The sequence below is a fragment of the Balaenoptera acutorostrata genome, chromosome X, assembly GCF_949987535.1.
Source record: "Balaenoptera acutorostrata chromosome X, mBalAcu1.1, whole genome shotgun sequence".
NCBI lineage: Eukaryota > Metazoa > Chordata > Mammalia > Artiodactyla > Balaenopteridae > Balaenoptera > Balaenoptera acutorostrata.
Window position 1 is genome coordinate 52,510,484 of NC_080085.1, and position 21,532 is coordinate 52,532,015.

Sequence of the window (21,532 nt, forward strand, 5' to 3'; positions counted from 1 at the left end):
TCTCGGGGGAAAGTGCTCGGTTGCTAAGCAAGCGTACCTGCGGAGGCTAGAACCTGGGCAACTTCAAGGTTTGGCAAGCAGCCCCTGAGCCACTAGAATCCAAGCTTTCAAAGGGAAAAGGCTGCTTTTGTCGGCAGAGCCACCTACCCTTGTTATCACACAGCAAAGTACCTGCAGAATGGGAGCTGCGAAGGGAAACAAACGGGACACACTGGGCACCTGAGAAGTTCCCCTCGACACTTGCAAGCAGCCTGTTTCTCTGGGGGAACATACTCGTTTCCTCCCCGGGCGTGCCTGCAGTGAGTGGAAGCTGGGCCTTCCTAGGGATACACAAACAGCTCCGAGGCTACAAGAATCCAGATTTGCAAAGGGGAAAAGACTGCTTTTCGAAGCAGGGCCACCTATCCTAGTTCACAGCAAACATGAGTCCCTGCAGTAGTGGAGCTGCCGAGGGAGAGTATGGCGAAACCCTAGAAACTTCGCTAAGTACCTTTTACTGTGCAGGCTTCGAAGTGAGGCAAGATCCCTGAAGGAGAGTGGCCTGAGGGAGGCCTAGTTGGCTCTACCTCTTCCGGGGCCCTAGCAGGGTAAAGGAGGAATTGTGCTCTTTGCTCAGCTTGGACCTCACATGGACGTCCAGCTAAACGAACGAGCCTGTCCGTGTGAGCTTTGGATGGAAGGCTGAGCAGAGTGCTTTTCTGAGTGCACGTAGGTCCCTTTTCCTCACTGAGTTCACGTTACCCAGCACATGAGACCGGCTCTGACTGTCTTCGTGAGCTGGGGCAAGCTGCGGCAACCTAGGTTTCCAAAAGAAGAGAGAGGGCAGTGCGCCGCCTTGGGCTCTGCATGCAAGAAGTGTTCCGCAGGACCTACACGGCTGCTTGTTGCTCAGCAGGCAGAGAGGAGACGTGGGTGGGATCCGTGTGGTAGCATGGGAAACGGTGCGGAAGCCAGAGTGCTTGGAGTCCTGAAAGCTATCCTCCCGTTCTATTGAAGCACAACAACGGTGGAGACGTCATGGAAAGCGAGGCAAGCAGAGCTTGCCTGGTGGAAACTTAGGCACAACCGTGAGTCTCAGGGTGGCCTTGCGCATTCCCAGGAGGACCGAGGTCTGCGGGATTCACTCTCCTCCAGCGTGGCAGGAACCCGGTTTCTCGGGGAAAAGTGCTCGTTTGCTAAGCAAGCGTACCTGCGGAGGCTAGAACCTGGGCAACTTCAAGGTTTGGCAAGCAGCCCCTGAGCCACTAGAATCCAAGCTTTCAAAGGGAAAAGGCTGCTTTTGTCGGCAGAGGCACCTACCCTCTTAGCACCCAGCATAAGTACCTGCAGGATGGGAGCTGCGAAGGGAAACAAACGGGACACACTGGGCACCTGAGAAGCTCCCCTCGACACTTGCAAGCAGCCTGTTTCTCTGGGGGAACATACTCGTTTCCTCCCCGGGCGTGCCTGCAGTGAGTGGAAGCTGGGCCTTCCTAGGGATACACAAACAGCTCCGAGGCTACAAGAATCCAGATTTGCAAAGGGAAAAAGACTGCTTTTCCAAGCAGGGCCACCTATCCTAGTTCACAGCAAACATGAGTCCCTGCAGTAGTGGAGCTGCCGAGGGAGAGCATGGCGAAACCCTAGGACCTTCGCTAAGTACCTTTTACTGTGCAGGCTTCGAAGTGAGGCCAGATCCCTGAAGGAGGGCTGGCCTGAGCGAGTCCTAGTTGGCTCTACCTCTTCCGGGGCCCTAGCAGGGTAAAGGAGGAATTGTGCTCTTTGCTCAGCTTGGACCTCACATGGACGTCCAAGTAAACGAACGAGCCTGTCCGTGTGAGCTCTTGGATGGAAGGCTGAGCAGAGTGCTTTTCTGAGTGCAGGTAGGGCCCTTGTCCTCACTGAGTCCACGTTACCCATCACATGAGACCGGCTCGGACTGTCTTCGTGAGATGGGGCAAGCTGCGACAACCTAGGTTTCCAAAGGAAGAGAGAGAGCAGTGTGCTGCCTTGGGCTCTGCGTGCAAGAAGTGTTCCGAAGGGCCTACACGGCTGCTTGTTGCTCAGCAGGCAGAGAGGAGACGTGGGGGGGATCCGTGTGGTAGCATGGGAAACGGTGAGGAGGCCAGAGTGCTTGGAGTCCTGAAAGCTATCCTCGCGTTCCATTGAAGCACAACAACGGTAGAGAACTCATGGAAACCGAGGCACGCAGAGCTTGCCTGGTGGAAACTTAAGCACTACCCTGAGGCTAAGGGTGGCCTAGCGCTTTCCCAAGAGGAACGAGGTCTGAGGATTATCTCTCCTCCAGCGTGGCCGGAACCCGGTTTCTCGGGGGAAAGTGCTCGTTTGCTAAGCAAGCGTACCTGCGGAGGCTAGAACCTGGGCAACTTCAAGGTTTGGCAAGCAGCCCCTGAGACACTAGAATCCAAGCTTCCAAAGGGAAAAGGCCGCTTTTGTCGGCAGAGCCACCTACCCTGTTAGCACCCAGCATAAGTACCTGCAGGATGGGAGCTGCGAAGGGAAACAAACCTGACACACTGGGCACCTGAGAAGCTCCCCTCGACACTTGCAAGCAGCCTGTTTCTCTGGGGGAACATACTTGTTTCCTCCCTCGGCGTGCCTGCAGTTAGTAGAAGCTGGGCCTTCCTAGGGTTTCGCAAACAGCGCCGAGGCTACAAGAATCCAGATTTCCAAAGGGGAAAAGACTGCTTTTCGAAGCAGGGCCACCTATCCTAGTTCACATCAAACATGAGTCCCTGCAGTAGTGGAGCTGCCGAGGGAGAGCATGGCGAAACCCTGGGAAATTCGCTAAGTATCTTTTACTGTGCAGGCTTCGAAGTGTGGCAAGATCCCTGAAGGAGGGCTGGCCTGAGCGAGGCCTTGTTGGCTCTACCTCTTCCTGGGCCCTAGCACGGTAAAAGAGGAATTGTGCTCTTTGCTCAGCTTGGACCTCACATCGACGTCCTGCTAAACCAACGAGCCAGTCGGTGTGAGCTCCTTTATAGAGGTCTGAGCAGAGTGCTTTTCTGAGTGCAGGTAGGGCCCTTGTCCTCACTGAGTCCACGTTACCCAGCACATGAGACCGGCTCTGACTGTCTTCTTGAGCTGGGGCAAGCTGCGGCAACCTAGGTTTCCAAATAAAGAGAGAGAGCAGTGTGCCGCCTTGGGCTCTGCATGTAAGAAGTGTTCCGAAGGACCTACACGGCTGCTTGTTGCTCAGCAGGCAGAGACGAGACGTCGGGGGGATCCGTGCGGTAGCATGGGAAATTGTGCGGGGGCCAGAGTGCATGGAGTCCTGAAAGCTATCCTCGCGTTCCATGGAAGCACAACAACGGTGGAGACCTCATGGAAACGGAGGCACGCAGAGCTTGCCCGGTGGAAACTTAGGCACTACCCTGAGTCTCAGTGTGGCCTTGGGCTTTCCGAGGAGGAACGAGGTCTGCGGGATTAACTCTCCTCCAGCGTGGCAGGAACCCAGTTTCTCGGGGAATGTGCTCGTTTACTAAGCAAGCGTGCCTGCAGAGGCTAGAACCTGGGCAACTTCCAGGTTTGGCAAGCAGCCCCTGAGACACTAGAATCCAAGCTTCCAAAGGGAAAAGGCTGCTTTTGTCGGCAGAGCCAGCTACCCTTGTTAGCACCCAGCATAAGTACCTGCAGGATGGGAGCTGCGAAGGGAAACAAACGGGACACACTGGGCACCTGAGGAGCTCCCCTCGACACTTGCAAGTAGCCTGTTTCTCTGTGCGAAAATACTCGTTTCCTCCCCGGGCGTGCCTGCAGTGAGTAGAAGCTGGGCCTTCCTAGGGATACACAAACAGCTCCGAGGCTACAAGAATCCAGATTTCCAAAGGGGATAGATTGCTTTCGAAGCAGGGCCACCTATACTAGTTCACAGCAAACATGATTCCTTGCAGTAGTGGAGCTGCCGAGGGAGTGCAGGGCGAAATCCTGGGAACTTCGCTAAGTACCTTTTACTGTGCAGGCTTTGAAGTGTGGCCAGATCCCTGAAGGAGGGCTGGCCTGAGCGAGGCCTAGTTGGCTCTACCTCTTCCGGGGCCCTAGCAGGGTAAAGGAGGAATTGTGCTCTTTGCTCAGCTTGGACCTCACATCGACGTCCTGCTAAACCAACGAGCCAGTCGGTGTGAGTTCCTGGATAGAGGGCTGAGCAGAGTGTGTTTCTGAGTGCAGGTAGGGCCCTTGTCCTCACTGAGTCCACGTTACCCAGCACATGAGACCGGCTCGGACTGTCTTCGTGAGCTGGGGCAAGCTGCGGCAACCTAGGTTTCCAAAGGAAGAGAGAGAGCAGTGTGCCGCCTTGGGCTCTGCATGCAAGAAGTGTTCCGAAGGGCCTACACGGCTGCTTGTTGCTCAGCAGGCAGAGAGGAGACGTGGTGGGGATCCATGTGGTAGCATGGGAAACGGTGCGGAGGCCAGAGTGCTTGCAGTCCTGAAAGCTATCCTCGCGTTCCATTGAAGCACAACAACGGTGGAGACTTCATGGAAACCGAGGCACGCAGAGCTTGCCTGGTGGAAACTTAAGCACTACCCTGAGGTTAAGGGTGGCCTAGCGCATTCCCAGGAGGAAGGAGGTCTGAGGATTAATTCTCCTCCAGCGTGGCAGGAACCTGGTTTCTCAAGGGAAAGTGCTCGTTTGCTAAGCAAGCGTACCTGCGGAGGCTAGAACCTGGGCAACTTCAAGGTTTGGCAAGCAGCCCCTGAGACACTAGAATCCAAGCTTCCAAAGGGAAAAGGCGGCTTTTGTCGGCAGAGCCACCTGCCCTTGTTATCACACAGCAAAGTAACTGCAGGATGGGAGCTGCGAAGGGAAAGAAACGGGACACACTGGGCACCTGAGAAGCTCCCCTCGACACTTGCAAGCAGTGTGTTTCTCTGGGGGAACATACTTCTTTCCTCCCTGGGCGTGCCTGCAGTGAGTAGAAGCTGGGCCTTCCTAGGGTTTCGCAAACAGCTCCGAGGCTACAAGAATCCAAATTTCCAAAGGGGAAAAGACTGCTTTTCGAAGCAGGGCCACCTATCCTAGTTCACAGCAAACATGAGTCCCTGCAGTAGTGGAGCTGCCGAGGGAGAGCATGGCGAAACCCTAGGAACTTCGCTAAGTACCTTTTACTGTGCAGGCTTCGAAGTGAGGCAAGATCCCTGAAGGAGGGCTGGCCTGAGCGAGGCCTAGTTGGCTCTACCTCTTCCGGGCCCCTAGCAGGGTAAAGGAGGAATTGTGCTCTTTGCTCAGCTTGGACCTCACATCGACGTCCTGCTAAAGCAACGAGCCAGTCACTGTGAGCTCTTGGATGGAAGGCTGAGCAGAGTGCTTTTCTGAGTGCGGGTAGGGCCCTTTTCCTAACTGAGTCTACGTTACCCAGGACATGAGACCGGCTCGGACTGTCTTCGTGAGCTGGGCAAGCTGCGGCAACCTAGGTTTCCAAAGGAAGAGAGAGAGCAGTGTGCCGCCTTGGGCTCTGCATGCAAGAAGTGTTCCGAAGGACCTACACGGCTGCTTGTTGCTCAGCAGGCAGAGAGGAGACGTGGGGGGGATCCGTGTGGTAGCATGGGAAACGATGCAGAGGCCAGAGTGCTTGGAGTCCTGAAAGCTATCCTCGCGTTCCATTGAAGCACAACAACGGTGGAGACCTCATGGAAACCGAGGCACGCAGAGCTTGCCTGGTGGAAACTTTAGCACTACCCTGAGGCTAAGGGTGGCCTAGCGCTTTCACAGGAGGAACGAGGTTTGTGGGATTAACTCTCCTCCAGCGTGGCAGGAACCCGGTTTCTCGGGGGAAAGTGCTCGTTTGCTAAGCAAGCGTACCTGCGGAGGCTAGAACCTGGGCAACTTCAAGGTTTGGCAAGCAGCCCCTGAGACACTAGAATCCAAGCTTTCAAAGGGAAAAGGCTGCTTTTGTCGGCAGAGCCACCTACCCTGTTAGCACCCAGCATAAGTACCTGCAGGATGGGAGCTGCGAAGGGAAACAAACGGGACACACTGGGCACCTGAGAAGCTCCCCTCAACACTTGCAAGCAGCCTGTTTCTCTGGGGGAACATACTCGTTTCCTCCCCGGGCGTGCCTGCAGTGAGTGGAAGCTGGGCCTTCCTAGGGATACACAAACAGCTCCGAGGCTACCAGAATCCAAATTTGCAAAGGGGAAAAGACTGCTTTTCGAAGCAGGGCCACCTATCCTAGTTCACAGCAAACATGAGTCCCTGCAGTAGTGGAGCTTCCGAGGGAGAGTATGGCGAAACCCAGGGAACTTCGCTAAGTACCATTTACTGTGCAGGTTTCGAAGTGTGGCAAGATCCCTGAAGGAGGGCTGGCCTGAGCGAGGCATAGTTGGCTCTACCTCTACCGGGGCCCTAGCAGGGTAAAGGAGGAATTGTGCTCTTTGCTCAGCTTGGACCTCACATCGACGTCCTCCTAATCGAAAGAGCCAGTCCGTGTGAGCTCTTGGATGGAAGGCTAAGCAGAGTGCTTTTCTGAGTGCGGGTAGGGACCTTGTCCTCACTGAGTCTACGTTACCCAGCACATGAGAAAGTTTCCGTCTCTCTTCGTGAGCTGGGGTAAGCTGCGGCAACCTAGGTTTCCAAAGGAAGAGAGAGAGCAGTGTGCCGCCTTGGGCTCTGCGTGCAAGAAGTGTTCCGAAGTGCCTACACGGCTGCTTGTTGCTCAGCAGGCAGAGAGGAGACGTGGGGGGGATCCGTGTGGTAGCATGGGAAACGGTGCGGAGGCCAGAGTGCTTGGAGTCCTGAAAGCTATCCTCGCGTTCCATTGAAGCACAACAACGGTAGAGACCTTATGGAAACCGAGGCACGCAGAGCTTGCCTGGTGGAAACTTAAGCACTACCCTTAGGCTAAGGGTGGCCTAGCGCTTTCCCAGGAGGAACGAGGTCTGAGGATTAACTCTCCTCCAGCGTGGCAGGAACCCGGTTTCTCGGGGGAAAGTGCTCGGTTGCTAAGCAAGCGTACCTGCGGAGGCTAGAACCTGGGCAACTTCAAGGTTTGGCAAGCAGCCCCTGAGCCACTAGAATCCAAGCTTTCAAAGGGAAAAGGCTGCTTTTGTCGGCAGAGCCACCTACCCTTGTTATCACACAGCAAAGTACCTGCAGAATGGGAGCTGCGAAGGGAAACAAACGGGACACACTGGGCACCTGAGAAGTTCCCCTCGACACTTGCAAGCAGCCTGTTTCTCTGGGGGAACATACTCGTTTCCTCCCCGGGCGTGCCTGCAGTGAGTGGAAGCTGGGCCTTCCTAGGGATACACAAACAGCTCCGAGGTTACAAGAATCCAGATTTGCAAAGGGGAAAAGACTGCTTTTCGAAGCAGGGCCACCTATCCTAGTTCACAGCAAACATGAGTCCCTGCAGTAGTGGAGCTGCCGAGGGAGAGTATGGCGAAACCCTAGAAACTTCGCTAAGTACCTTTTACTGTGCAGGCTTCGAAGTGAGGCAAGATCCCTGAAGGAGAGTGGCCTGAGGGAGGCCTAGTTGGCTCTACCTCTTCCGGGGCCCTAGCAGGGTAAAGGAGGAATTGTGCTCTTTGCTCAGCTTGGACCTCACATGGACGTCCAGCTAAACGAACGAGCCTGTCCGTGTGAGCTTTGGATGGAAGGCTGAGCAGAGTGCTTTTCTGAGTGCACGTAGGTCCCTTTTCCTCACTGAGTTCACGTTACCCAGCACATGAGACCGGCTCTGACTGTCTTCGTGAGCTGGGGCAAGCTGCGGCAACCTAGGTTTCCAAAAGAAGAGAGAGGGCAGTGCGCCGCCTTGGGCTCTGCATGCAAGAAGTGTTCCGCAGGACCTACACGGCTGCTTGTTGCTCAGCAGGCAGAGAGGAGACGTGGGTGGGATCCGTGTGGTAGCATGGGAAACGGTGCGGAAGCCAGAGTGCTTGGAGTCCTGAAAGCTATCCTCCCGTTCTATTGAAGCACAACAACGGTGGAGACGTCATGGAAAGCGAGGCAAGCAGAGCTTGCCTGGTGGAAACTTAGGCACAACCGTGAGTCTCAGGGTGGCCTTGCGCATTCCCAGGAGGACCGAGGTCTGCGGGATTCACTCTCCTCCAGCGTGGCAGGAACCCGGTTTCTCGGGGAAAAGTGCTCGTTTGCTAAGCAAGCGTACCTGCGGAGGCTAGAACCTGGGCAACTTCAAGGTTTGGCAAGCAGCCCCTGAGCCACTAGAATCCAAGCTTTCAAAGGGAAAAGGCTGCTTTTGTCGGCAGAGGCACCTACCCTCTTAGCACCCAGCATAAGTACCTGCAGGATGGGAGCTGCGAAGGGAAACAAACGGGACACACTGGGCACCTGAGAAGCTCCCCTCGACACTTGCAAGCAGCCTGTTTCTCTGGGGGAACATACTCGTTTCCTCCCCGGGCGTGCCTGCAGTGAGTGGAAGCTGGGCCTTCCTAGGGATACACAAACAGCTCCGAGGCTACAAGAATCCAGATTTGCAAAGGGAAAAAGACTGCTTTTCCAAGCAGGGCCACCTATCCTAGTTCACAGCAAACATGAGTCCCTGCAGTAGTGGAGCTGCCGAGGGAGAGCATGGCGAAACCCTAGGACCTTCGCTAAGTACCTTTTACTGTGCAGGCTTCGAAGTGAGGCAAGATCCCTGAAGGAGGGCTGGCCTGAGCGAGGCCTAGTTGGCTCTACCTCTTCCGGGGCCCTAGCAGGGTAAAGGAGGAATTGTGCTCTTTGCTCAGCTTGGACCTCACATGGACGTCCAAGTAAACGAACGAGCCTGTCCGTGTGAGCTCTTGGATGGAAGGCTGAGCAGAGTGCTTTTCTGAGTGCAGGTAGGGCCCTTGTCCTCACTGAGTCCACGTTACCCATCACATGAGACCGGCTCGGACTGTCTTCGTGAGATGGGGCAAGCTGCGACAACCTAGGTTTCCAAAGGAAGAGAGAGAGCAGTGTGCTGCCTTGGGCTCTGCGTGCAAGAAGTGTTCCGAAGGGCCTACACGGCTGCTTGTTGCTCAGCAGGCAGAGAGGAGACGTGGGGGGGATCCGTGTGGTAGCATGGGAAACGGTGAGGAGGCCAGAGTGCTTGGAGTCCTGAAAGCTATCCTCGCGTTCCATTGAAGCACAACAACGGTAGAGAACTCATGGAAACCGAGGCACGCAGAGCTTGCCTGGTGGAAACTTAAGCACTACCCTGAGGCTAAGGGTGGCCTAGCGCTTTCCCAAGAGGAACGAGGTCTGAGGATTATCTCTCCTCCAGCGTGGCCGGAACCCGGTTTCTCGGGGGAAAGTGCTCGTTTGCTAAGCAAGCGTACCTGCGGAGGCTAGAACCTGGGCAACTTCAAGGTTTGGCAAGCAGCCCCTGAGACACTAGAATCCAAGCTTCCAAAGGGAAAAGGCCGCTTTTGTCGGCAGAGCCACCTACCCTGTTAGCACCCAGCATAAGTACCTGCAGGATGGGAGCTGCGAAGGGAAACAAACCTGACACACTGGGCACCTGAGAAGCTCCCCTCGACACTTGCAAGCAGCCTGTTTCTCTGGGGGAACATACTTGTTTCCTCCCTCGGCGTGCCTGCAGTTAGTAGAAGCTGGGCCTTCCTAGGGTTTCGCAAACAGCGCCGAGGCTACAAGAATCCAGATTTCCAAAGGGGAAAAGACTGCTTTTCGAAGCAGGGCCACCTATCCTAGTTCACATCAAACATGAGTCCCTGCAGTAGTGGAGCTGCCGAGGGAGAGCATGGCGAAACCCTGGGAAATTCGCTAAGTATCTTTTACTGTGCAGGCTTCGAAGTGTGGCAAGATCCCTGAAGGAGGGCTGGCCTGAGCGAGGCCTTGTTGGCTCTACCTCTTCCTGGGCCCTAGCACGGTAAAAGAGGAATTGTGCTCTTTGCTCAGCTTGGACCTCACATCGACGTCCTGCTAAACCAACGAGCCAGTCGGTGTGAGCTCCTTTATAGAGGTCTGAGCAGAGTGCTTTTCTGAGTGCAGGTAGGGCCCTTGTCCTCACTGAGTCCACGTTACCCAGCACATGAGACCGGCTCTGACTGTCTTCTTGAGCTGGGGCAAGCTGCGGCAACCTAGGTTTCCAAATAAAGAGAGAGAGCAGTGTGCCGCCTTGGGCTCTGCATGTAAGAAGTGTTCCGAAGGACCTACACGGCTGCTTGTTGCTCAGCAGGCAGAGACGAGACGTCGGGGGGATCCGTGCGGTAGCATGGGAAATTGTGCGGGGGCCAGAGTGCATGGAGTCCTGAAAGCTATCCTCGCGTTCCATGGAAGCACAACAACGGTGGAGACCTCATGGAAACGGAGGCACGCAGAGCTTGCCCGGTGGAAACTTAGGCACTACCCTGAGTCTCAGTGTGGCCTTGGGCTTTCCGAGGAGGAACGAGGTCTGCGGGATTAACTCTCCTCCAGCGTGGCAGGAACCCGGTTTCTCGGGGAATGTGCTCGTTTACTAAGCAAGCGTGCCTGCAGAGGCTAGAACCTGGGCAACTTCCAGGTTTGGCAAGCAGCCCCTGAGACACTAGAATCCAAGCTTCCAAAGGGAAAAGGCTGCTTTTGTCGGCAGAGCCAGCTACCCTTGTTAGCACCCAGCATAAGTACCTGCAGGATGGGAGCTGCGAAGGGAAACAAACGGGACACACTGGGCACCTGAGGAGCTCCCCTCGACACTTGCAAGTAGCCTGTTTCTCTGTGCGAAAATACTCGTTTCCTCCCCGGGCGTGCCTGCAGTGAGTAGAAGCTGGGCCTTCCTAGGGATACACAAACAGCTCCGAGGCTACAAGAATCCAGATTTCCAAAGGGGATAGATTGCTTTCGAAGCAGGGCCACCTATACTAGTTCACAGCAAACATGATTCCTTGCAGTAGTGGAGCTGCCGAGGGAGTGCAGGGCGAAATCCTGGGAACTTCGCTAAGTACCTTTTACTGTGCAGGCTTTGAAGTGTGGCCAGATCCCTGAAGGAGGGCTGGCCTGAGCGAGGCCTAGTTGGCTCTACCTCTTCCGGGGCCCTAGCAGGGTAAAGGAGGAATTGTGCTCTTTGCTCAGCTTGGACCTCACATCGACGTTCTGCTAAACCAACGAGCCAGTCTGTGTGAGCTCCTGGATGGAGGGCTGAACAGAGTGTGTTTCTGAGTGCAGGTAGGGCCCTTGTCCTCACTGAGTCCACGTTACCCAGCACATGACACCGGCTCGGACTGTCTTCGTGAGCTGGGGCAAGCTGCGACAACCTAGGTTTCCAAAGGAAGAGAGAGAACAGTGTGCCGCCTTAGGCTCTGCATGCAAGAAGTGTTCCGAAGGGCCTACACGGCTGCTTGGTGCTCAGCAGGCAGAGAGGAGACGTGGGGGTGATCCGTGCGGTAGTATGGGAAACGGTGCGGAGGCCAGAGTGCTTGGAGTCCTTAAAGCTATCCTCGAGTTCCATGGAAGCACAACAACGGTGGAGACCTCATGGAAACCGAGGCACGCAGAGCTTGCCTGGTGGAAACTTAGGCACTACCCTGAATCTCAGGGTGGCCTTGCGCATTCCCAGGAGGAACGAGGTCTGCGGGATTCACTCTCCTTCAGCGTGGCAGGAACCCTGGTTATCGGGGGAAAGTGCTCGTTTGCTTTGCAAGCGTAACTGCGGAGGCTAGAACCTGGGCAACTTCAAGGTTTGGCAAGCAGCCCCTGAGACACTAGAATCCAAGCTTTCAAAGGGAAAAGGCTGCTTTTGTCGGCAGAGCCACCTACCCTTGTTAGCACCCAGCATAAGTACCTGCAAGATGGGAGATGCGAAGGGAAAGAAACAGGACACACTGGGCACCTGAGAAACTTCTCTCGACATTTGCAAGCAGCCTGTTTCTCTGGGGGAACATACTCGTTTCCTCCCCGGGCGTGCCTGCAGTGAGTAGAAGCTGGGCTTTCCTAGGGATACGCAAACAGCTCCGAGGCTACAAGAATCGAGATTTCCAAAGGAGAAAAGATTGCTTTCGAAGCAGGGCCACCTATCCTAGTTCACAGCAAACATGAGTCCCTGCAGTAGTGGAGCTGCCGAGGGAGAGTATGGCGAAACCCAGGGAACTTCGCTAAGTACCTTTTACAGTGCAGGCTTCGAAGTGTGGCAAGATCCGTCAAGGAGGGCTGGCCTGAGCGAGGCCTAATTGGCTCTACCTCTTCCGGGACCCTAGCATGGTAAAGGAGGAATTGTGCTCTATGCTCAGCTTGGACCTCACATCGACGTCCTGCTAAACCAACAAGCCAGTCGGTGTGAGCTCTTGGATGGAGGGCTGAGCAGAGTGTGTTTCTGAGTGCAGGTAGGACCCTTGTCCTCACTGAGTCTACGTTACCCAGCACATGAGAAAGTTTCTGTCTGTCTTCGTGAGCTGGGGCAAGCTGCGGCAACCTAGGTTTCCAAAGGAAGAGAGAGAGCAGTGTGCCGCCTTGGGCTCTGCATGCAAGAAGTGTTCCGAAGGGCCTACACGACTGCTTGTTGCTCAGCAGGCAGAGAGGAGACGTGCGGGGGATCCGTGTGGTAGCATGGGAAACGGTGCGGTGGCCAGAGTGCTTGGAGTCCTGAAAGCTTTCCTCACGTTCCATGAAGCACAACTGTGGGGACCTCATGGAAACCGAGGCACGCAGAGCTTGCACGGTGGAAATCTAGGCAATACCCTGAGGCTCAGGGTGGCCTTGCACTTTCCCAGGAGGAACGAGGTCTGCGGGATTCACTCTCCTTCAGCGTGGCAGGAATCCTGGTTATCGGGAGAAAGTGCTCGTTTGCTAAGCAAGGGTACCTGCGGAGGCTACAACCTGGGCAACTTCCAGGTTTGGCAAGCAGCCCCTGAGACACTAGAATCCAAGCTTCCAAAGGGAAAAGGCTGCTTTTGTCGGCAGAGCCACCTACCCTTGTTAGCACCCAGCATAAGTACCTGCAGGATGGGAGCTGTGAAGGGAAAAAAACGGGACACACTGGGCACCTGAGAAGCTCCCCTCGACACTTGCAAGCAGCCTGTTTCTCTGTGCGAAAATACTCGTTTCCTCCCCGGGCGTGCCTGCAGTGAGTAGAAGCTGGGCCTTCCTAGGGATACGCAAACAGCTCCGAGGCTGCAAGAATCCAGATTTCCAAAGGGGAAAGATTGCTTTCGAAGCAGGGCCACCTATACTAGTTCACAGAAACATGATTCCTTGCAGTAGTGTAGCTGCCGAGGGAGAGTATGGCGAAACCCAGGGAATTTCGCTAAGTATCTTTTACTGTGCAGGCTTCGAAGTGTGGCAAGATCCCTGAAGGAGGGTTGCCCTGAGCGAGGCCTAGTTGGCTCTACCTCTTCCGGGACCCTAGCAGGGTAAAGGAGGAATTGTGCTCTTTGCTCAGCTTGGACCTCACATCGACGTCCTGCTAAACCAACGAGCCAGTCGGTGTGAGTTCCTGGATGGAGGGCTGAGCAGAGTGTTTTTCTGAGTGCAGGTAGGGCCCTTGTCCTCACTGAGGCCACGTTACCCATCACATGAGACTGGCTCGGACTGTCTTCGTGAGCTGGGGCAAGCTGCGTCAACCTAGGTTTCCAAAGGAAGAGAGAGAGCAGCGTGCCGCCTTGGGCTCTGCCTGCAAGAAGTGTTCCGAAGGGCCTACACGGCTGCTTGTTTCTCAGCAGGCAGAGAGGAGACGTGGGGGGGGGGATCCGTGTGGTAGCATGGGAAACGGTGCTGAGGCCAGAGTGCTTGGAGTCCTGAAAGCAATCCTCGCGTCCATGGAAGGACAACAATGGTGGAGACCTCATGGGAACCGAGGCACGCAGAGCTTGCCCGGTGGAAACTTAGGCACTACCCTGAGTCTCAGGGTGGCCTTTACCATTCCCAGGAGGTACGAGGTCTGCGGGATTAACTATCCTCCATCGTGGAAGGAACCCGGTTTCCCGGGGAAAAGTGCTCGTTTGCTATGCAAGCGTACATCCGGAGGCTAGAACCTGGGCAACTTCAAGGTTTGGCAAGCAGCCCCTGAGACACTAGAATCCAAGCTTCCAAATGGAAAAGGCTGCTTTTGTCGGCAGAGCCACCTACCCTTGTTAGCACCCAGCATAAGTACCTGTAGGATGAGAGCTGCGAAGGGAAACAAACGGGACACACTGGGCACCTGAGAAGCTCCCCTCGACACTTGCAAGCAGCCTGTTTCTCTGGGGGAACATATATCTTTCCTCCCTGGGCGTGCCTGCAGTGAGTAGAAGCTGCGCCATCCGAGGGTTTCGCAAACAGCTCCGAGGCTACAAGAATCCAGATTTCCAAAGGGGAAAAGACTGCTTTTCGAAGCAGGGCCACCTGTCCTATTTCACAGCAAACATGAGTCCCTGCAGTAGTGGAGCTGCCGAGGGAGAGCATGGCGAAACCCTAGGAACTTCGCTAAGTATCTTTTACTGTGCAGGCTTCGAAGTGTGGCAAGATCCCTGAAGGAGGGCTGGCCTGAGCGAGGCCTAGTTGGCTTTACCTCTTCCGGGGCCCTTGCACGGTAAAGGAGGAATTGTGCTCTTTGCTCAGCTTGGACCTCACATCGACGTCCTGCTAAACCAACGAGCCAGTCGGTGTGAGCTCCTGGATGGAGGGCTGAGCAGAGTGTGTTTCTGAGTGCACGTAGGGCCCTTGTCCTCACTGAGTCCACGTTACCCTGCACATGAGACCGGCTCGGAGTGTCTTCGTGAGCTAGCGCAAGCTGCGTCAACCTAGGTTTCCAAAGGAAGAGAGAGAGCAGTGTGCCGCCTTGGGCTCTGCGTGCAAGAAGTGTTCCGAAGGGCCTACACGGCTGCTTGTTGCTCAGCAGGCAGAGAGGAGACGTGGGGGGGATCCGTGTGGTAGCATGGGAAACGGTGCAGAGGCCAGGGTGCTTGGAGTCCTTAAAGCTATCCTCGCGTTCCATTGAAGCAGAACAACGGTGGAGACCTCATGGAAACCGAGGCAGGTAGACCTTGCCCGGTGGAAAGTTAAGCACTACCCTGAGGCTAAGGGTGGCCTTCCGCTATCCCAGGAGGAAAGAGGTCTGCGGGCTTCATTCTCCTCCAACGTGGCAGGGAACCAGTTTCTCTAGCCCATAACGGACTTCTGCATTCCTTCTCGGAGCAACAGGTTCCTACATGCCCTCTGTGGAAAGGCATGAGCCTCGTTTCGCCCGTGGGACTTGAGCCCACTTTGTGAGCTTCTCTCAGCTTCTAAAGACCAAAGAGATAGAGTGTCTGTGTATGGAAGTGTTGAAAGTAATTGCTTCATGTGTCCCACAAGAGGGACAGTTTCTGGTCACTAAAGGAGCACTGTGGGGAAACCTTGGTTCCGAGAGCTGACATCAAAGGGATCCCGTTCCTTAGGAAATTCTTCATGGCATGAGGGTGGAGAAAGCACAAGCTGCCCTTGGCCTGAGGACCGTGCCTCTGTGGAGCTACAAGTCAGAGGGAGACGCCTCTACAAAAACTCCGTGGAGAAGCCTCTGAAATGACAAAACTTTTACCTCTGCCATTAGGCTCAGGGGCAAACGTGTGAACGTAACTTCTGTTTCCCGTGGGACGACCTCCTACAGAGTGACATTGCCATACTTTGCAGAGATACGCCACCAGCACATGGCCAAGTGCCTTGAAAAGAGTTTGCACCGTGTGGGCTTCAGAGCCATGCCCTTAGCACGCATTATTTGAGCCCCTGTGCAAGTCCTGTACCACAGTTCTCGCATAGATGACACTCTGTTCTCGAACCAAGGAATATGTGGTTCCTTCAGGGAAAACCACATGGCATATCATGCACCCGCCCGGCCAACCTCAGTCATGAGCATTTCTGAGCACGGGAGCAACTCGTCTCCCTTGCCAGGGGAAAGGCCTCCTTTGCAGTGGGCTTGAGGCCACAGCGGCAAGAAGTGTCTGCAGTGTTCCCTCCTGTGATCGGAAGTGATCTGTGTGAACACAGGTCACCTTAAGCCTCACACCAAGGACATTCTGCTTTCAAGGAACAAACACCAACCCAGGATTTCTTTCTCGCACACAACAATACACAAACCCCGGAATTCCATGTAGGAGCAGCACCCTGCAACTTGTTTTGGGAAGCTTTTCTCGTCCCGTCCACCTGAGCACCCTTTGCTACACTGCAATTCCAAGAAGCATGTAAAATGATATGTTTTCACTCACAGCACTCTTCACCGCAGGTGACACTGCCCTCGTTATAACCTCCAGTGTTGAAGGAACCCTCTTGGGCGAAACGCTTGCAGACCCATCCGTCTCCACTGGGCTTGGTATAGGAAGTCTGCAGGGTTTCTTTGTGATGTGCGTCCACCTGTTTTCTCCTGCTCTCCTCTGTATGAGGCTCTATGCTAGCCAAGTGTTTTAAGGGTGCCGATGCACCACAGTGCCAGACAATATCTGGGACCAAAGAAGACACTATGTGCTGGCCCGACCTCACTCCTGTTCCCAGTACACTGAAGGACAACTGCATAGGAAATTTTCTTCATCTAGCCTGTCAGGTACACATCCCCTTTACCCTGTGAGAAACTCCCTTCCTGTGCAGTCTGCAGGACTGTCATTCCATATCAGCTTGAGAAACACGGAACGAGGCACTGTTTGCACAAGCTTGTGCTTTGCGTGTTCAGAAAAAGTGCACAAACCTTTCAGAACCTGCTTGGAGCAAGCTGGATGAGAACTGGCCAATCCCGGAAGAATTGTGGGTACCAAATTGTTTTCCTCTAGCTCGTCAGTTGCAGGTGCACATCCCGTCTGGGACGAGCCTGCTCGTGCCTCCGGCCAAGGCTTCTTTTATTCTATTTCGAATATGGAACACAGACCTCCTGGCAGCGTTAAGGCATCTCTGCGAAATTGCTCTTTCCAGGTCTCCAAGATAAGTGGCTCCTTGTCTTGACCTCATGGCAAAACTCCAAATCCAGAAAGGGCTAAGTGTGTAACCTACTTTTCACATAGCTGGAAGGGCACATACCCATTTCCCGTAAGGGGGACACATTTGCCAGGCTATCAGTAAGGTTTTGCTGAGCACATGGCTTCACACACACTGCCAGGCGCAGGGGCACATGTCCGTTACCGCTACATGCGGTTCGGTTATGTAGCAGAAACGACCCAGTGCCTGACAGTTTCAGTATGGGAGCACTCCAGGGATTTCTATCAGCATGCATCACGTTTCTCTCCTATAGCCCATAACGGACTTCTGCACTCCTTCTGGGAGCAACACATTTCATCATGACTTCTGTGGAGAGGCATGAGCCTCTTATCGCCCATGGGACTTGGCCCACTTGGTTAGCTTCGCTCAGCTTCCAAAGACCAAAGAGATAGAGTGTATGGGTTTGGAAGGTTCGAAAGTAATCGCCTCAGGTGTCCCACATGAGGGATAGCTTCTGGTTACTAAAGGAGCACTCTCGGGAGACCTTGGTTCCGAGAGCTGATATCAAAGGGAACCCGTTCCTTAGGAGATTGTTCCTGGTATGAGGGTGGAGACACCACAATCTGCCCTGGGCCTGAGGTCCAAGCTTGTGTGGAGCTTCAAGTCAAAGGCAGGCACCTCTCCAAAGTTCGGTGGAGAATCCTCTGAAATGATCCAGCTTTTGCCTCTGCCACTAGGCTCAGGGGCAAAAGTGTGAACGAAATCTGTGTTCCCAGTGGGACGAACCCTTACAGAGTGTAATTACCTTGCTTTGCAGAGGTGGGCAACCAGCACGTGGCCAAGCGCCCCTAAAAGTCTTGCACCGTATGGGCTTCAGAACCGAGCCCTTAACGCAACTTATGGGAGCCCCCGAGCAAGCCGGGTACCACAGTTCTCGCATAGATTACACTATGTTCTAGAACCTGGGACTATGTGTTTCCTGCAGGGAAAGCAACATGGTATACCCGTGCTTAAGTCCAGCCCACCTGGTCATGAGCTTTTCTGAGCTGGGAGGCAACTCTTTTCCCATACCTCGGCAAAGGCCTCCTTTGCAATGGACTCGCGGCCCCTGTGCCAAGAAGTGTTTGCGATGTTCCCTCCTGTGATCGGAATCGGTTTGTGTGAACACCGGTCACCTCAAGCCTCACTCGACAAGGGCTTCCCACACTCAAGGAACAAACAGGAACCCAGGATTTCTTTCTTGCACACAGCAATCCCCGAATTCCATGTAGGAGCAGCACCCTTCAACTTGTTGTGGGAAAGCTTCCCCGTCCCGTCCACCTGAGCACCCTTTGCCACATCCACTTCCACGAATCATGTACAAATGATACGCTTCTCACTCACAGCAATCTTCACCACAGGCGTCCCTGCACTTGGAATGACCGCTGGTGTTGAAGGAACTCTCTTGGCTGAAACGCTTGCAGACCCATCCGTCTCCACAGGGCTGGTACTGGAAATCTGAAAATCTTCCTTGTGATGTGCGTCAACCTGATTGCTACTGCTATTCTTTTTCTACGACTCTATGTTAGCCAAGCGTTTTAAGGGATCTGCTGCACCACAGTGCCAGATGATGCCTGGGAACAAAGACACTAGTGGCTCTACCGACCTGGGTCTTGTTCCCAGCACACTGAATGACAGCTGCATAGGAAATTTCCTTCATCTAGCCTGTCAGTTACACATCTCATTTCCCCTGTTAGGAACTCCCTTCCTCTGCAGTCTGAAAGGCTGTCATTCCAAATCACCTTGAGAAACGCAGAGCGTAGCACTGTGAGAACGAAATCGTGGTTGGTGAGTTGAGAAAAGGGGCGCAAACCTTTCAGAACCTGCTTGGAAGAAGCTGGATGAGAGCTGGCCGTTCCCAAAGATTTGTGGGTATCACATTGCTCTCCTCTAGCTCGTCAGTTGCCCGTGCACTTCCCGTGTGGGGCCAGCCTGGCCGTGCTTTCCGCCCATGGCTTCTTTACTCCGTTTCGAATACGGAACACAGAGATCGGGGCAGCATGAAGGCAGCTCTGCGGAAGTGCTATTTCCACGTCTCCAAAATAATTGGCTCCTTGTCTTGAACTCCGTGGCAAAACTCCACAGCCAGAAAGGGCAAGGGGCGTAACACAACTTTCACCTAGCTAGAAGGGCACATAACCCTTTCCCATAAGGGCGATATATTTACCAGGCTGCCAGTAAGGTTTTGCCAGACACGTGGCTTCACACACCCTGCCAAACGCAGGGCCACATGCCCGTTACCGATACGTGCGGTTCGGTTATGTAGCTGAAACCACCTGGTGGATGACACATTCAGTATGGGACCACTGCAGGCATTTTTATTAGCGTGCATCACGTTTCTATCCTCTAGCCCATAACGGACTTCTGCATTCCTTCTCGGAGCAACACGTTCCTACATGCCCTCTGTGGAGAGGCATGAGCCTCGTTTCGCCCGTGGGACTTGAGCCCACTTTGTGAGCTTCTCTCAGCTTCTAAAGACCAAAGAGATAGAGTGTCTGTGTATGGAAGTGTTGAAAGTAATCGCTTCATGTGTCCCACAAGAGGGACAGCTTCTGGTCACTAAAGGAGCACTGTGGGGAAACCTTGGTTCCGAGAGCTGACATCAAAGGGATCCCGTTCCTTAGGAAATTCTTCATGGCATGAGGGTGGAGAAAGCACAAGCTGCCCTTGGCCTGAGGACCGTGCCTCTGTGGAGCTACAAGTCAGAGGGAGACGCCTCTACAAAAACTCCGTGGAGAAGCCTCTGAAATGACAAAACTTTTACCTCTGCCATTAGGCTCAGGGGCAAACGTGTGAACGTAACTTCTGTTTCCCGTGGGACGACCTCCTACAGAGTGACATTGCTATACTTTGCAGAGATACGCCACCAGCACATGGCCAAGTGCCTTGAAAAGCGTTTGCACCGTGTGAGCTTCAGAGCCATGCCCTTAGCACGCATTATTTGAGCCCCTGTGCAAGTCCTGTACCACAGTTCTCGCATAGATGACACTCTGTTCTCGAACCATTTGCCTTATATATTGTGGTGCTCCTATATTGCATGAATCAATATTTACAGTTGTTATATCTTCTTCTTGGATAGATCCATTTTTTATTATGTAGTGTCTTTCCTTGCCTCTTGTAACAGTATTTTATTCTATTCTATTTATTGATGGGTCAATAATTATTTTTATTTTTTTCAGGCCAATTTTTAATCTGAAAAGCTATAACAGAGGTAGTTTCTGAATAAATAGGAGCTTTACTTTAGTAGCTGGCAAACTGACCAGAAAAGTCAAATCACATTTCATTCCTCAGGACTTGTTTTGGGCAATCCAGAAATTCAACTGTAATTAGATAATGTACTATGTTTTTTACCAGCCTTCTTTCTGGTTAGACTAGGAAATGGGGTCTTAGAGAGGGTGAATGTCTAGCCTGAGGTCATATATCCCGTGAGGTGTGTGGCTGGGATTCAAACTCACACTAACTTCATTTCAATATGCTGCTTTTGTTGAATCCAAAATCTGGTGATAATTTATATTCTCGAGATAAGTACCATGAAAGTATTTATCAGAAGATTTCATGAATAAATGTTTTAAATTTTGAAGGACCCTGTCTGCTGAGTTGTTTTTATTGGATAGTTATAAACATGGTTCTGATCCAAATAATGATGAAAATAGCATTTCTCTATTTTTTGCTACCCCTCTACAATTGAGAAGTTTCAGTCATTTAGTGATGCAGCACTTTTAATTTTTTAAATTAATTTTTATTGGAGTAGAGTTGGTTTACAATATTGTGTTACCTTCTACTCCACAGCAAAATGAATCAGCCATACATATACATATATCTCCGCCCTTTTGGAGTTCCCTCGCATTTAAGGCACCACAGTGCATTAAATTGAGTTCCCTGTGCTATGCAGGATGTTCCACTCAGTTGTCCATCTTATATATGGTACCAATATTGTTTATGTGTCAATACCAATATCCCATTTCCTCCCCCCCTACCCCTCTCCCCCCGGCATCCACACATTTATTCTCTACATTCGTGTCTCTATTTCTGCTTTGCAAATAAGGTTATCTATACCATTTTTCTAGATTCCACATATATGCGTTAATAAATGATATTACATTTTCTACCTCTGACCCACATCACACTGCATGACACTCTCCAGGTCCATTCACGTCACTACATATGAACCAATTTCGTTCCTTTCTATGAGCGAGGAATACTCCACTGTATATATGTACCACATCCTCCCCATCCATTCCTCTGTCAATGGACACTTAGGTTGCTTCCATGTCCTAGCCACTCTAAATAGTGCTGCTATGAACATTGGGGTGCATGTGTCTTTTAGAATTATGGTTTTCTCAGGACATATGTTCAGTAGTGGGATTGCTGGGTCATATGGTAGCTCCTCCTTTAGTTTTTTAAGGAACCTCCATACTGTTCTCCATAGTGGCTGTATCAATCTACATTCCCACTAGCAGTGCAAGAGAGTTCCCTTTAATCCACACCCTCTCCAGCATTTATTGTTTGTAGATTTTTGATGCTGGCCATTCTGCCCAGTGTGAGGTGATACCTCATTGTAGTTTTGATTTGCATTTCTCTAATGATTAGTGATGTTGAGCATCCATCCATGCGTTTGTTGGCCCTCTGTATCTCTTCTTTGGTGAATTGTCTCTTTAGGTCTTCCACCCATTTTTTTATTGGGTTGTTTGTTTTTTTTAATATTCAGCTGCCTAAGCTGCTTGT